Below are 12,694 nucleotides of genomic sequence, written 5' to 3'. Positions count from 1 at the left end.
TATAAGAAGGTGACTTTTCTTTGTGTTTGTTTTGCATCGGGATTAACCAAGAATTGATTTAATGCATAGCTGACATGGTGAAAATATCCAAGAACTTGTGTTGATGCCATCAAATGAGACAAATATGTTTTAGTTAAAGAATATATGCAACGGGAACTGTGTGTTGGATTCCCAATTATAAAAATGCACTTAATTTATTTTCCCACTATATATGGGAAAGTTGTGGGTAGCAGGCACATGGCCAGCATGTATAGACCCACCATGTACATCCTTTTAGAATACCTATATAGAAATAATATTGCATTCTTTTTGCTTAGCAGCCCGTTCATTCATCACTTCTTTGGGGAAACTTTTGTTCTTGCTTGGCTTGGTGTTTAGTCAGTTGCTTTCCAGTGCTTGAAGCATGTTTGTCATCACACTACATTTAATGATAGCTGTTTCTTTCATATCCATGTTAGTAATTATTGTCCATGTTGTAGAAGAATATTTGCAGAATTCTAGAAACTTGTGGTGTTAGAAACTGAGCTATCTGTATTTATTGTAGAAGGTTCTAAACCCAAAGAAGAAAGTTTTATATGAAGAGACCACAGATTTGCATCTTGGTAGAGTTTGTGGAGCCTGATATTTTTCAATGCCTACTACTCACCTATTGCCTTTCATATACCACCTCCTTACCTTAATGGGGGGAAAGAGTTGGGGCCCTTTCACACAGCCAACTAACCCAGAATATCAAGTCAGAAAATCCCACAATATCTGCTTAGAGCTGGATTATCTGAGGCCCCTTCCACACAGCTAAATAAAATCCCACATTATCTCCTTTGAATGAGAATGTATGGCAGTGTGGACTCAGATAACCCAGTTCAAAGCAGATATTATGGGGTTTTCTGCCTTGATATTCTGGGTTATATTGCTGTGTGGCAGGACCCTGAGTCAACACTGCCATATATTACAGTTCAAAGCAGATAATGTGGGATTTTATTCAGCCATGTGGAAGGGGCCTGAGATCACTGGGAGTGTCCTTGTAACTTACAAATTGGAATAAAGAATTTTACTACATATGGGACTAAGTTGGAAACTCATTGGTTGCTAGGTGTTAACCGATTGGAAGTGTGTAATGCCACCATTACAAACATTTTAGAGTTTAGCATGTTGATTCTACAATAAGTTCAAGATGTTTGTTTTCTCTCTTAACACCAGATATGTCAAGGACAGAACGCCACAAGATAAGATATAACAAAGTTTATTGGAGTTACAGAACCAAAAATGCCCGTAAAAGACAAGGGCTAGGCAAACATTGGCCTCAAAAGTAAAAAGACACAAGGAAAACGTTCAAAAGATAAACCGGATTAAACCGGAGTTTAATCCGGGTTAAACCAAAAAAGCTTACTTCAGCCTGGGACTAAAACAAACAAAAGCTGGTGAACAAAAGGTTCAAAGGAATACAAAAAACTGGCAGCAGATGCTTCTCTGCTGCCAAAAGCTATGTTTGAGTAACTAAGAGGTTACTCCTCCACACAGCAAGCAATTTCCAGATACAAACGCAGCATTCAAGGGCAGAAGCGGTCAGCGAAGTTCCAATCCGGTCCGAAGGTCGTGAGGCAGGTACAGACGTTTGTAGTTCACCAGGTCCAACGATAATCACAGGAAGGAGAGTCCGAGGCCGTAGTCAGTCAGTCAGTCAGTCCAGAATAAACAGATGGCGTCCGTCAAGAAGACGACGGAGGTCCAAGCTATTAAGATTAAGCACAGGTTGCACAACAAAAGCCCACACAGTTCCTCCCGCCGTCTATGCCCAGTGTCCTTGGTAACTTACGTAGTCAGCAAACGAATCACACCCGTCTTCAGGAATTTCCCACACAGAGCCCAAGCATTCGTCCAGATTACCTTGCCCAACGCAATTAGCCATTGCTTCTAAACCCCATTTTATGCCAGTTTACAGCTCCTCATCACTATCAGCTGTTACCCTAATTCCAGGCGTTTCCTCATCACTTTCCTCATCAGAACTGAAACACCTTTGACTACGCCCCACAGCATCCCCAGCTGTGGATCCCATCCCATCCCTCCAGCTTGTCCACGGGTCTAATCCTGAAGGTCCCCAATCGCCTTCCATACTATCATTGCCAGTGGCACCCAAATCCTCCCTCACACGAGTCCATTCCATGTCATCCTCCTCTGAGCTAACCATCTCTTCCTCCATTCTCTCAGTAAAACCCTCAAAGGAATCCTCGTCAGATGGTTCTGCAAATAAGTCCCGCAGTCGCTTCCTTTCTCGCTCCTCGAGAGTATCTGACTCCCGAGGAGTCTTACGACCACGTCTCCCAGTATCGGAGCCATAAGGCTCAACCATAACAAGATATGCCTTGGGTACACAAAAGCCCTAATTCTTATATGAACCTTCAGTGTAGGCAATCAGGATTTGTGAAGGACTTCTGTCTAAAGACCCTGAAGAGCTTCCATCAGCTTAATGGCCTGATTCATTGGCACCTCTAATTAACCTTTTTCAAACACTGAGGAGCAGGCAACAAGTTTGTTGCAAATGGCATCTTCATCAGAAGCGAAACTATTAGTATTTGCTAACCAAGCATTTTCAGCTTTAACTAGGGAATCATTTGACATCAGAGAATTGCCAGGTGAAAGAACTTGGCCCATCTAGGAGTGTAGTAAACCATTTTTGTTTAGGCAAGTTTAATGGATGTTTATTTGAGTAGTATTTCGCCCTTGGTATTGGAAAGAGTTGCTGATTCAATTATTATGACTGGATTCTTGTTAATGTTTCAAATTTTATATTTAGATTTTTTTTTAAAGTTTCTGTTCTCTGCTTTTAGAATTTTGCAAACTTGAAAGTGGGTTACAAATAAATAATCTGACTGTAACTAATTTCCATATGGCGCATTATTAGACACCACAATATACTGGTACTATGAACCCCTATCTCAGAGGCTTGGCAGCTTTAAAAAAATCATAGTACTATCTGTCTATCTACTTATCTGTCTATAATGCTCAGTGTATCCCAATCAAGTTATGACTGAAATGTTGCACACACTGGTGACATTTGGTTGTTTCTGATTGCCCAGCTGTGGCTTTTGTAGTTTTTCCTAAGTCTTGGATCATCATGATGCCTTGTGTTTTGGTTATTTTAAATTATTATTTTGTGGTTTTGCAGAAGAAAATAGTTGGAATTTTAAAAATTTGGATGATACAGCCAGCCTGGACCCTTTCCAGTCAGGTTTCCACCCTGGCTATGGGAAGGAGACAGTCCTGGTTGCCATTACAGATGAACTTCGTCGCCAGTCTGATAGCGGCGGATCAGCGCTACTGATACTTCTCGACCTTACTGCAATGTTTGACACAGTTGACTATGATCTAATGATTCACCATCTTGCCATGTCCGGAGTTCACGGTCAGGCCCTCAATTGGTTCAACTCATTTCTCCAAAACCGGAGCCAATGCGTGGAGTATATGAATCAAGTCTCTGAAAGATCTCCCCTCCTATGTGGGGTACCCCAAGGTGCAATTCTCTCCCCTCTTCTCTTCAACATCTACGTTAGACCCCTTGCTAGTTTGGCTCAGAGTTTTGGCCTAGACTGCTATCAATATGCGGATGACACCCAACTCCTTCTGCGCTTGGAGCCTGGAACAACGTCAATACCAGACAATTTCACCCTATGCCTGGAGGCTCTGTCAAATTGGCTACGTGTTAGTAGACTGAAGGTGAACCCGGTGAAGACTGAGATTCTCTGGCATGGCCGCTCGATTGGTTTGACCCATTTGCTACCCACCTTCAATGGTGCAGCCCTATCTCCTTCACCTACCGTTAAGAGCTTGGGTGTCGTCTTGGATTCGCAGCTGACAATGGAAGCTCAGGTCACTGCTGCCAGCAAACAGGCCTTTTTCCATCTACGACAAGCGAAGCAATTGGCACCCTATCTATCTGATGAGGCTCTGGCAACAGTCATCCATGCCACAGTCACATCTAGGCTGGACTATTGCAATGCCCTGTATTTTGGCCTTCCGATGTCTACGACCCAAAAGCTCCATATTGTTCAGAAAGCGGCAGCCAGGCTACTCACAAGAACACCCATGAAATGCCACATAACACCAGTCCTGCAGCATTTGCATTGGCTTCCAACTGATTACCGTGGTCTATATAAGATGCTAGTTCTGACCTTTAAAATTCTTTATGGCCAGGGCCCATCGTACCTTAGGGATCGTCTCTCCTTCTCCCATCATCGGAGGTCACAACGACCATCCCAACGCGACTTACTTTATGTACCGGGTCCTAGAAAAGTGCACTTGGAAAGGACCAGACGCAGAGCTTTTTCTATTTCTGCCCCTGCCTTATGGAATGCCTTGCCGCCCTATATGAGAGCCATGCATGAGTTAGGGCCTTTTACCCTAGCACTCAAGACCTGGCTCTTTACTTGAGCTTTTGATCTATGTTAATTTTATCAATATTTGTATGTATGTTTTTATCCTTTACAATTTTATCTTGTAAATCACCTAGAGCATCTTGGATGGAGGGCGATTAATAAGTAATTAGATGATGATGATGATGAAATCACAGATGCCTTAAAGGGCCAAACTTAAAAGTGTCTTCAAAACAGAGTTTATTGAAACAAAAGGAAAAGGACGCAGGGATACTTAAATGCAGTTCCACTGGTCAAAAACTCAAAAACCCAAATGAGACCTGGTCCAAAAGGTAAACAGAAACGTAATCCAGATCAACTGGACGCAAAAAGCAACAAGTCAAACAAAGTGCTCTAAGAAAAAACAAAAAGAACCAGTACACAAATGGTTAACAGAGGGAGTTGCAAGAAGAGAAGCGTCGTCAGCCGAAGTCCAAGGTCAAAGCAGGAGGAACCCAAAACAGCAGCGTCTCCAGCCAAACCGGTTCAGGTCCAAACTACAGATCTGAGTCCAACACCGAACAGACAGCAGCAAGACGACAAGAAACGTTCCCAATACACAGCACACAAACGCCCTTCACACATTTACCTTACACATTTTATAGAGGATTCAATCCTCCATCTATGAAAACAGATTTTCAGGAAAACACTTGAAAGAGGAAGAAATTGGTGAAAACTGCTTTCCCTTCAATTATCTGGAGCATTACATAGTAGAGTTCTACTCACTGGAATTCAGGGTCCAATCCAATGTGCTGTGGAAATTTGTTTATAGATTTATATGTGAGGAAGATGAAAAACTAGAAGATAAACTTTACAGCTTGAACCATTCATTTTCATATGACCCAATGCTCTATCAATCACATCAATTGTAAATTTGTCTTTAAATAGATTTATTTGGCAAGTTTGCATATTTCAGTGAAGAAACAGTAGATGTGACTACAACATAACTTCCTACGAAGAATAATACAAATTCTCTATTTTTAGAGGAAAAAAACTTTTTGAAGTAATGGTGCTGTATTGAGTGCAACACATTCAACACTAAGCAATATGGAATTTGCTGTGGAATTTTAATAAGGTGTGATTGTACTTCTCTTCAAGGATTACACTGTGTGCTTTTTTCATTTGAGGAACATTTGGAAAAATCTAGCAACTTGTCATTCATGCCACAGCTTTTTAGAAACCCAAGGTTAGATATAAAGATTATTTGTGTGGATGGTTTACATTAGGATGTGTGTGTTGTGTTTCTTGGACTCTCCCCCTAACAGACTTAAGCCAGAGAAATCAGACATGCTAGTTGTGGTTGGAAAGTGCAGACCTTGCAAATATAAAAAATGGTTGTTACTATTCACAGTCATTAACTCAGGGCAGCTTTTGCTGACTGCACAGGGTTGCATATCTGCCGCAAGAAACGTGCATGTGAGGCAACAAACTTGAAACAAAAAATCTTGGGTAAACATTTTAAAATTTAAGATAGGTTGCAGAATTTGTGCCCAGAAGCTCAGCAGAAGATCTGCAAAGTTTCTGGTTTTAGCCTGCCTTCCAAAATGGAATTTAATAATTGAAGTGGATATGTTTCCTTCTGCCACATCACTCCTAGATTTAAGAATGTTCTGCAGTCAAGGTCCAGCCACGTACTTTCAGCTCAGGTTTTTTTTTTCCCTGAGGGTTTTCTTGAATGAACATGCATCACAGAAATGGAGCTGGGCTCTGAAATGATGTTACAACTATACCACTTGCTATGGAATCAGAGATATGTATAGGTAAAATACTTACGGAAGGATCCATTGCCCACAGAATATAGCCTGCAAAGCAATACATTATTTAGGGCATCATGTGTTATACATGTTTTGCAATTCACCTCTCATAATCTATAGCCAGTATCGCCAATGATCAGGAATTATAGTCCAAAAGTGGGGTGTCATGCCGTGATAAAGATGACATATTGAGCCAACATGAAACTCAGATAAAAAGTAAGGATTGTATGAGAGTTTATTAAATCTAAGGCAGACACATGCTATTACCTATCCACTTCCTGCTCCTGTTTTGCATTTGGCACCTCTGAGGGGAGTGCCTGCCAGACCCTTCCAGGGGCCAATCCAGCATACACCATGCTAGATTGGCCCCAGTAGAGTGGATCAGTGAAGATCCACTCATGGTTGGACTCAGGAGACAGGCTGATTGGGCTGTGTGCTCAAGTTCATGGTTATACCCCAAACAAATTTGTTCCACACTAGTATTTCACAATTCCAAGAATAATCAGATTCTTCTAGATTCTGGTTGTCAAATCACAAACAATTTCTGTTAACCCAACTTGCTTCCCAATAGTGAAGCCTCTGAATTTTGTAATAGTAATAATATATAATATAATAATAACTTTATTTTTATAACCCACTTCCATCTCCCTGAATAGACTTGGGGCAGCTTACATGGGGAACCAAGCCGAAACAAGTATACAAGGTATAAAATAAAATACATAACAACAGTAAATTAAAAACAATTACAACCACAGGATAAAATGTCATAAAATACATCCATGAACATCAAAATCACAAAGTGGCTAAATAAGTTGTAAGGGAGAGGTCAGGGCTTGTGTAAAACACTGAACAATAGGACCAGGGATGAGAATAAAGTGCTGGAAGCAGGACAGTAAACAATTTGGGCTGGGCAGAGATAAATTACAAGCTGACCTATTGTTCAAAAGCACATTGAAGCATAAATGTCTTCAAGTCTTTGCTGAATGTGGACAAGGTGGGGGCTAATTTTGTACAAGTTCAAAGTCCATAATCTTAACAGTGCTATAAAATAAGAATGCCAGATGTTTACTGAAACACTGCCTTTTACAAGGGTCTGCCCACAAAACACCTGAGCACAGCTGGCACACTAAATTACCACTATAACAGTTGATGGTTTAGTTAAGGGCAGTTATGATAGCTAAACTATCAATTCTAAAATTCAACAACACAATTCACATCTATTCCCCTGAAAAACTATAACATCTGCTGCAACCATGCCAAGGTTAAATTATTCTTTTTTCAGCAGATTCATTTAAATCTTGGAATATATTTAGTCCATTAAACGTATTGCATGGTTATAATAATTTTATGAGACAAAAGATGTCTATAAGTGTAATTAGCATGCCATTGATCAGAAAAATGACTCTACATTTTTTTAAGTTAATTAAACTATTAAGTTTGAGCATATGGTTCTTGATGTCTTTCTTCAGTTGTTCCATTTTGCTTTTTCTAAAAATTACATTAAAATGATAACTATGTTAACTATAACTAGATTTCTTCTGTATAATTGAAGACAGTTTGCTATACTCTTAAAATAAATCTCCTTCCCCCCCCCCCCCCCCGCTCTCTTGATTTATTGGAAATTTTTCCTTCCTCTGTCCCACTCACCCCCACTATAATATCCATTGTCTTTTCCTTGTGACACTGAGATGAGCATATAGGAAATACCTATGAATGGTGGAATCATTTATTTTTTTTCTGGGGATATTATCCTCTTCAGCTGGTCTCTCCATGAAAAATTATGGGGTTTGCATGGAACTGTAGACAAATTTTCCATTTTCTCTTGGATAGCATTTCAGAACTGACTTTTATGAACTTGGCTTTTTCCAGACTACATTCTCCAGGCTTGGGTGAATGTGAATCAATCAATTCATAAAATTCTTTAAAAATATTGTATGAAATTACCTCCAGACTATGTTTATAAGGTGTATATCAAACATAAATGAATTTTGTGTCTAGACATAGGTCCCATCTCCATGATATGTTGTCATATACATACCGTATGTGCAAACACTGGCATTGCAAAATCCAAAATAAATCTGAAATCCAAAACACTTCTAGTCCTAAGCATTTTGGATAAGAGAAAGTCAACATTTAATTACCTTAAAGGCACGTGCACACAGTTCATGATCTAGCATTAGTTAGGCTCTTTATAATGTCACCAAAAGTAAACTAAATAAATTTCTAGCTATTTCATTGCATAATCTTGGGAAAGCACATGACGACAGGGCTTCATGTGATCATTAGAAGAGCCAGACATGGCAAGAGAATTCATCTACAGGATTCCAGCAGCCTGTTTGCAACACTAGCTAGCCAAATGCTTTCAAAAGAGTTGCCTTGAGAATTTTTTTTTTTACTGTAGTTTCCAGAATCTCCTAGCCAGATGTCCACACTGTACTAAGTAGTCTGGAAGCTGTTATTCAAAAAACATTTTTTTCAAACTCTGCATATAAGTCGGTGATATAAGCCTTGTGTTCTTTCTGCCTCTGTCACACAGACACTGCACACTTGATACTCGATGTGGATTGCTTCTGTACTAGTAGGAATCCTATTTTTCTTTTTCATTGCATGAAACAAGTGGTACTTTTGATACGTACCTTCCCTATATATTAGTAATGAGAAAAGTTTTCCCTCTTGGCAGAGGCAATTGTATTTATGAGGCAGTTGTCCAAGAAATGAATCGGCTGTATTGTTTCATGGAAGATGGACACAAAGTTGTAGACACTGTGTAAGGAATTCTGTTTTGGAGTTCAGCTTGTTTGCCTTGACAGGAACTGCTGCAATATTTCAAGGTCTTCAGGAAATAACGGGGAAATTCAGTTTAAGACAGGGGTGGACAAAATTGATTACTGGGCTGCAACAATCAGTAGTTGGAATATCACGTGGTGATAAATGTTGGGAGTTGCAGTCCAGGGACATCTAGTGGACCATACTTTGCCTAACCTTCTAGGGAAGATTAAAGTGTCCTGCAATAGGATTTTGTGAATGCCCATTCCTAATATCTGATTTATGTCCATTTATCCTCTGGCACAGAGACTGACAAGGTTTCCAGTATAGAGTGCTGAAGAGCACTGTTGACAGAGGATGGCATACAGTATATCACATTACAGCATGAGCAAGTAAAAGTATCTCTAATATTGTTGGTGATGTGGTTAGGTCCAGTGTTTACATTTCCCAAGTAGATGGGTGGACAGAGTTGGTATACTAGTTCTGTTCTTAGGCACTTCGATCTATACACCTGAGAAAGTAAGTCGACAAAAGCAAATGCTATCAACTTCTTTCTCTCAGTTAGTGTCTAAGATGCTAAAAAAAATCCCTTTACATACTGATATACCAGACTAACATGGCTACGTCTTTGTATTCTAGCCTTTTACATGTTCCTGACTTATGTCTTGCATTTGCTCCTCGACATAATTTTCTATCATGAAAGAAGGGAGATTTTCCTTCCTGATTTCCACTTATTTTTTCCTTTTTCCTTTATAATGGCACAGCTGTAAACAAAAAAAAAAAAATCTGCAAAGCTCTTTCACTGGCCATTTAAGACTTAGCCATCAGTAATCATGCAGTGTGGCATTCAACAAGCAACAATAAAAGGGCAAATCTCACAAGGTCTTAAGCAAAGCGTGATCGGCAAGTGAAAAATCTCAGCAGTGATTAACCAATTCATATAGGAGAGGCTGCCACTGCACTTGTATAATAATAATAATAATAATAATAATAATAATAATAATAATAATTTTATTCTTATATCCCGCCCCATCTCCCCGGAGGGACTCGGGGCGGCTTACATGGGGCCATGCCCAGACACGACAGCACAAATCAGATAAAACATTATTGCACAAATTGTTTTTGTTCAAATGGGAAGCCTAAATATATGCAGGCTATTAACAACATAAATATAAAAATTAGACTACAACAATCAGACAAAAGAATAAAATGTAGAACCTGTGAGCTGTACTAATAATTTTTTTTTGTTAGACATGGATTTGTACTTCATCAGATGCAGAACATTGCAGGGTACAGGACAGGTTGCATGGCAGTTCTTATCTCCACATGATCCACTGCCACTGTCTGCCTTCAGCATCTGCTGTCTGAGGCAACTGCATTAATTTGCTCATTGTTGTAAATTATTTTAAATGTTTTAAAATGTTTTATTTATTTATTTATTGACAGCATTTTTACCCTGCCTTTCTCACCCAAGGGGACTCAAGGTGGCTTACAGTAGTCGGCAAAAATGTAATGCCCAAAACACAATCATTAAAATCAAAACAATACATACAAATCAATCAAGAACACTATTAAAACACATTATAAAACTATATATATATATATATATATTTGAATCAGTTCATCCGTAACCTGGTGTGTAAACCTTGATTCAGACCATGTCAACTCAAATGTTTATTCATTAAATGCTTGGGCACACAATCATGTCTTTAAAACTTTTCTAAAGCCCAGAAGAGTTGGGGCTTGTCGGATGTTGCTAGGGAGGGTGTGCCACAGCCGGGGAGCCACCACTGAAAAGGCCCTGTCCCTCGTTCCCACCAGCCGCGCTTGCGAGGCAGGTGGGACTGAGAGCAGGCCCTCTCCAGATGATCTTAGGGTTCTAGAAGGCTCATAAGAGGAGATACATTTGGACAAGTAAATTGGGCCAGAACTGTTTAGGGCTTTATAGGTCAAAACCAGCAGTTTGAATTGGGCTTGGTATCATATTGGCAGCCAGTGGAGCTGGCTTAGCAGGGGAGTGGTGCGCTCCCTGTATGCCGCCCCAGTTATTAATCTGGCTGCCACTCATTGTACTAATTGAAGCTTCCGGGCCATCTTCAAAGGCAACCCCATGTAGAGAGCATTGCAATAATCCAAACGGATGTAACCAGAGTGTGGATCACCGTGGCCAAGTCAGACTTCCTAAGGTACGGGCGCAGCTGGTGCACAAGTCTTAACTTTTTGAATGCTCCCCTGGCCACCATTGAAACCTGGGGTTCTAGGCTCAGCAATGAGTCCAGGAGAACACCCAGACTGTGAACCTGTGTCTTCAGGGGGAGTGCAACCCCGTCCAACACTGGCTGTAACCCTATACCCTGTTTGGCCCTACAACTGACCAGGAGGACCTCTGTCTTGTCTGGATTCAATTTCAATTTGTTCGCCCCCATCCAGTCCGACACAGCAGCCAAGCACCAGTTCAGGACCTGAACAGCCTCCTTAGTAACAGATGGAAAGGAGTGACAGAGCTGGAGATCATCTGCGTGCAGATGACACCATACCCTGAAACTCCGGATGATCTCTCCCAGCAGCTTCATGTATATGTTAAACAACATGGGGGACAATACCGCACCCTGCGGGACCCCACAAGACATTGGTTGTGGGGCCGAGCAGGTGTCCCCCAATGACAGCCTCTGGGAACAGCCCTCCAGGAAGGACCGGAGCCACTGTAAGACAGTACCTCTGAGACCCATCCCTGCAAGGCGCCCCAGAAGGATACCGTGATCGACAGTATCGAAGGCTGCTGAGAGGTCCAGCAGGGACACACTCCCCCTGTCCAGTTCCGGCGTAGATCATCTACTAAGGTGACAAAGGCTGTCTCGGTACCATGTCCTGGCCTAAAGCTAGACTGCGCCAGATCTAGATTATCAGTGTCTACCAAGAATGCTCTGGCTTCTCTCACCAGCCAGGATGGGCAGGGGTCTAGGATGCATGTGGTAGCCCTCACATCTCCAAGCACCTTGTCCACATCCTTAGGCTGCACCAATTGAAACGAATCCATCAAAATGGGACAAACAGGTGCTCGTGCTACATCCTCAGAAGCTGCCATTGATATGGTGTCAAAGTCAGAGTGGATCAGAGCGACTTTGTCTGCAAAGGACTGAGCAAATGCTTCACAGCGGGCTGCTGAGTTGTCAGGGATTCCGTCCTGGGAGACAGGATATAACAAACCTCTGCCAACTCGAAACAACTCCACCGGACGGTTCTTTGTAGATGCAATATTAGCTGCAAAGAAGAAGTTCTTTGCAGTATCTATTGCCGCAGCATATGTCCTTAAACGCCACACGCTCTCTAGTTCTCTCTTCTTTCGCTTCATTGCTGCCAGCTCCTTGGTAAACCAAGGAGATGGTTTAGTTCGGGTACTCGAGAGAGGATGTTCTGGAGCAGCTGTGTCTATTGCCCTAGTCACCTCCTTGTTCCAGAGAGTGACCAGAGCATTGACAGGATCACCAGCCGAGGTGGCAGGAAACTCCCCAAGAGTTTTACATTGTTTTAAGGCATCGAATAGTTGTGTATGTGTAAAGCTGCCTTGAGTCCCCTCTGGGGTTAAGAAAGGCAGGTAGAAGTTTTGTAAATAAATAATAAATAAATTGCTAGGACCAGGCTCACAGTAATCAGCATGGGGAAATAAGCCCAACATAACAGGAAAAAATAGGAATACTATGAGTATGAATTCATTCCATTTAACTCTGGACTAAGTAAATCTGTGCAATTTGCACATTTTGAAATATA

General features: G+C 41.2%; 1 protein-coding gene across 1 annotated transcript in view; it reads left to right on the top strand.

Annotated features, from left to right (window-relative positions):
* bbox1 (gamma-butyrobetaine hydroxylase 1) overlaps positions 1-12,694 on the top strand; it is a 57,462-nt gene that overhangs the window by 17,486 nt on the left and 27,282 nt on the right. The gene's annotated exons all lie outside the window — the stretch shown is intronic.

This window comes from Anolis carolinensis, chromosome 1, assembly GCF_035594765.1.
Source record: "Anolis carolinensis isolate JA03-04 chromosome 1, rAnoCar3.1.pri, whole genome shotgun sequence".
In the NCBI taxonomy this organism is placed as follows: domain Eukaryota; kingdom Metazoa; phylum Chordata; class Lepidosauria; order Squamata; family Dactyloidae; genus Anolis; species Anolis carolinensis.
The sequence above is the reverse complement of the archived record's forward strand: the minus strand, read 5'-3'. Positions and strand labels throughout refer to the sequence as shown.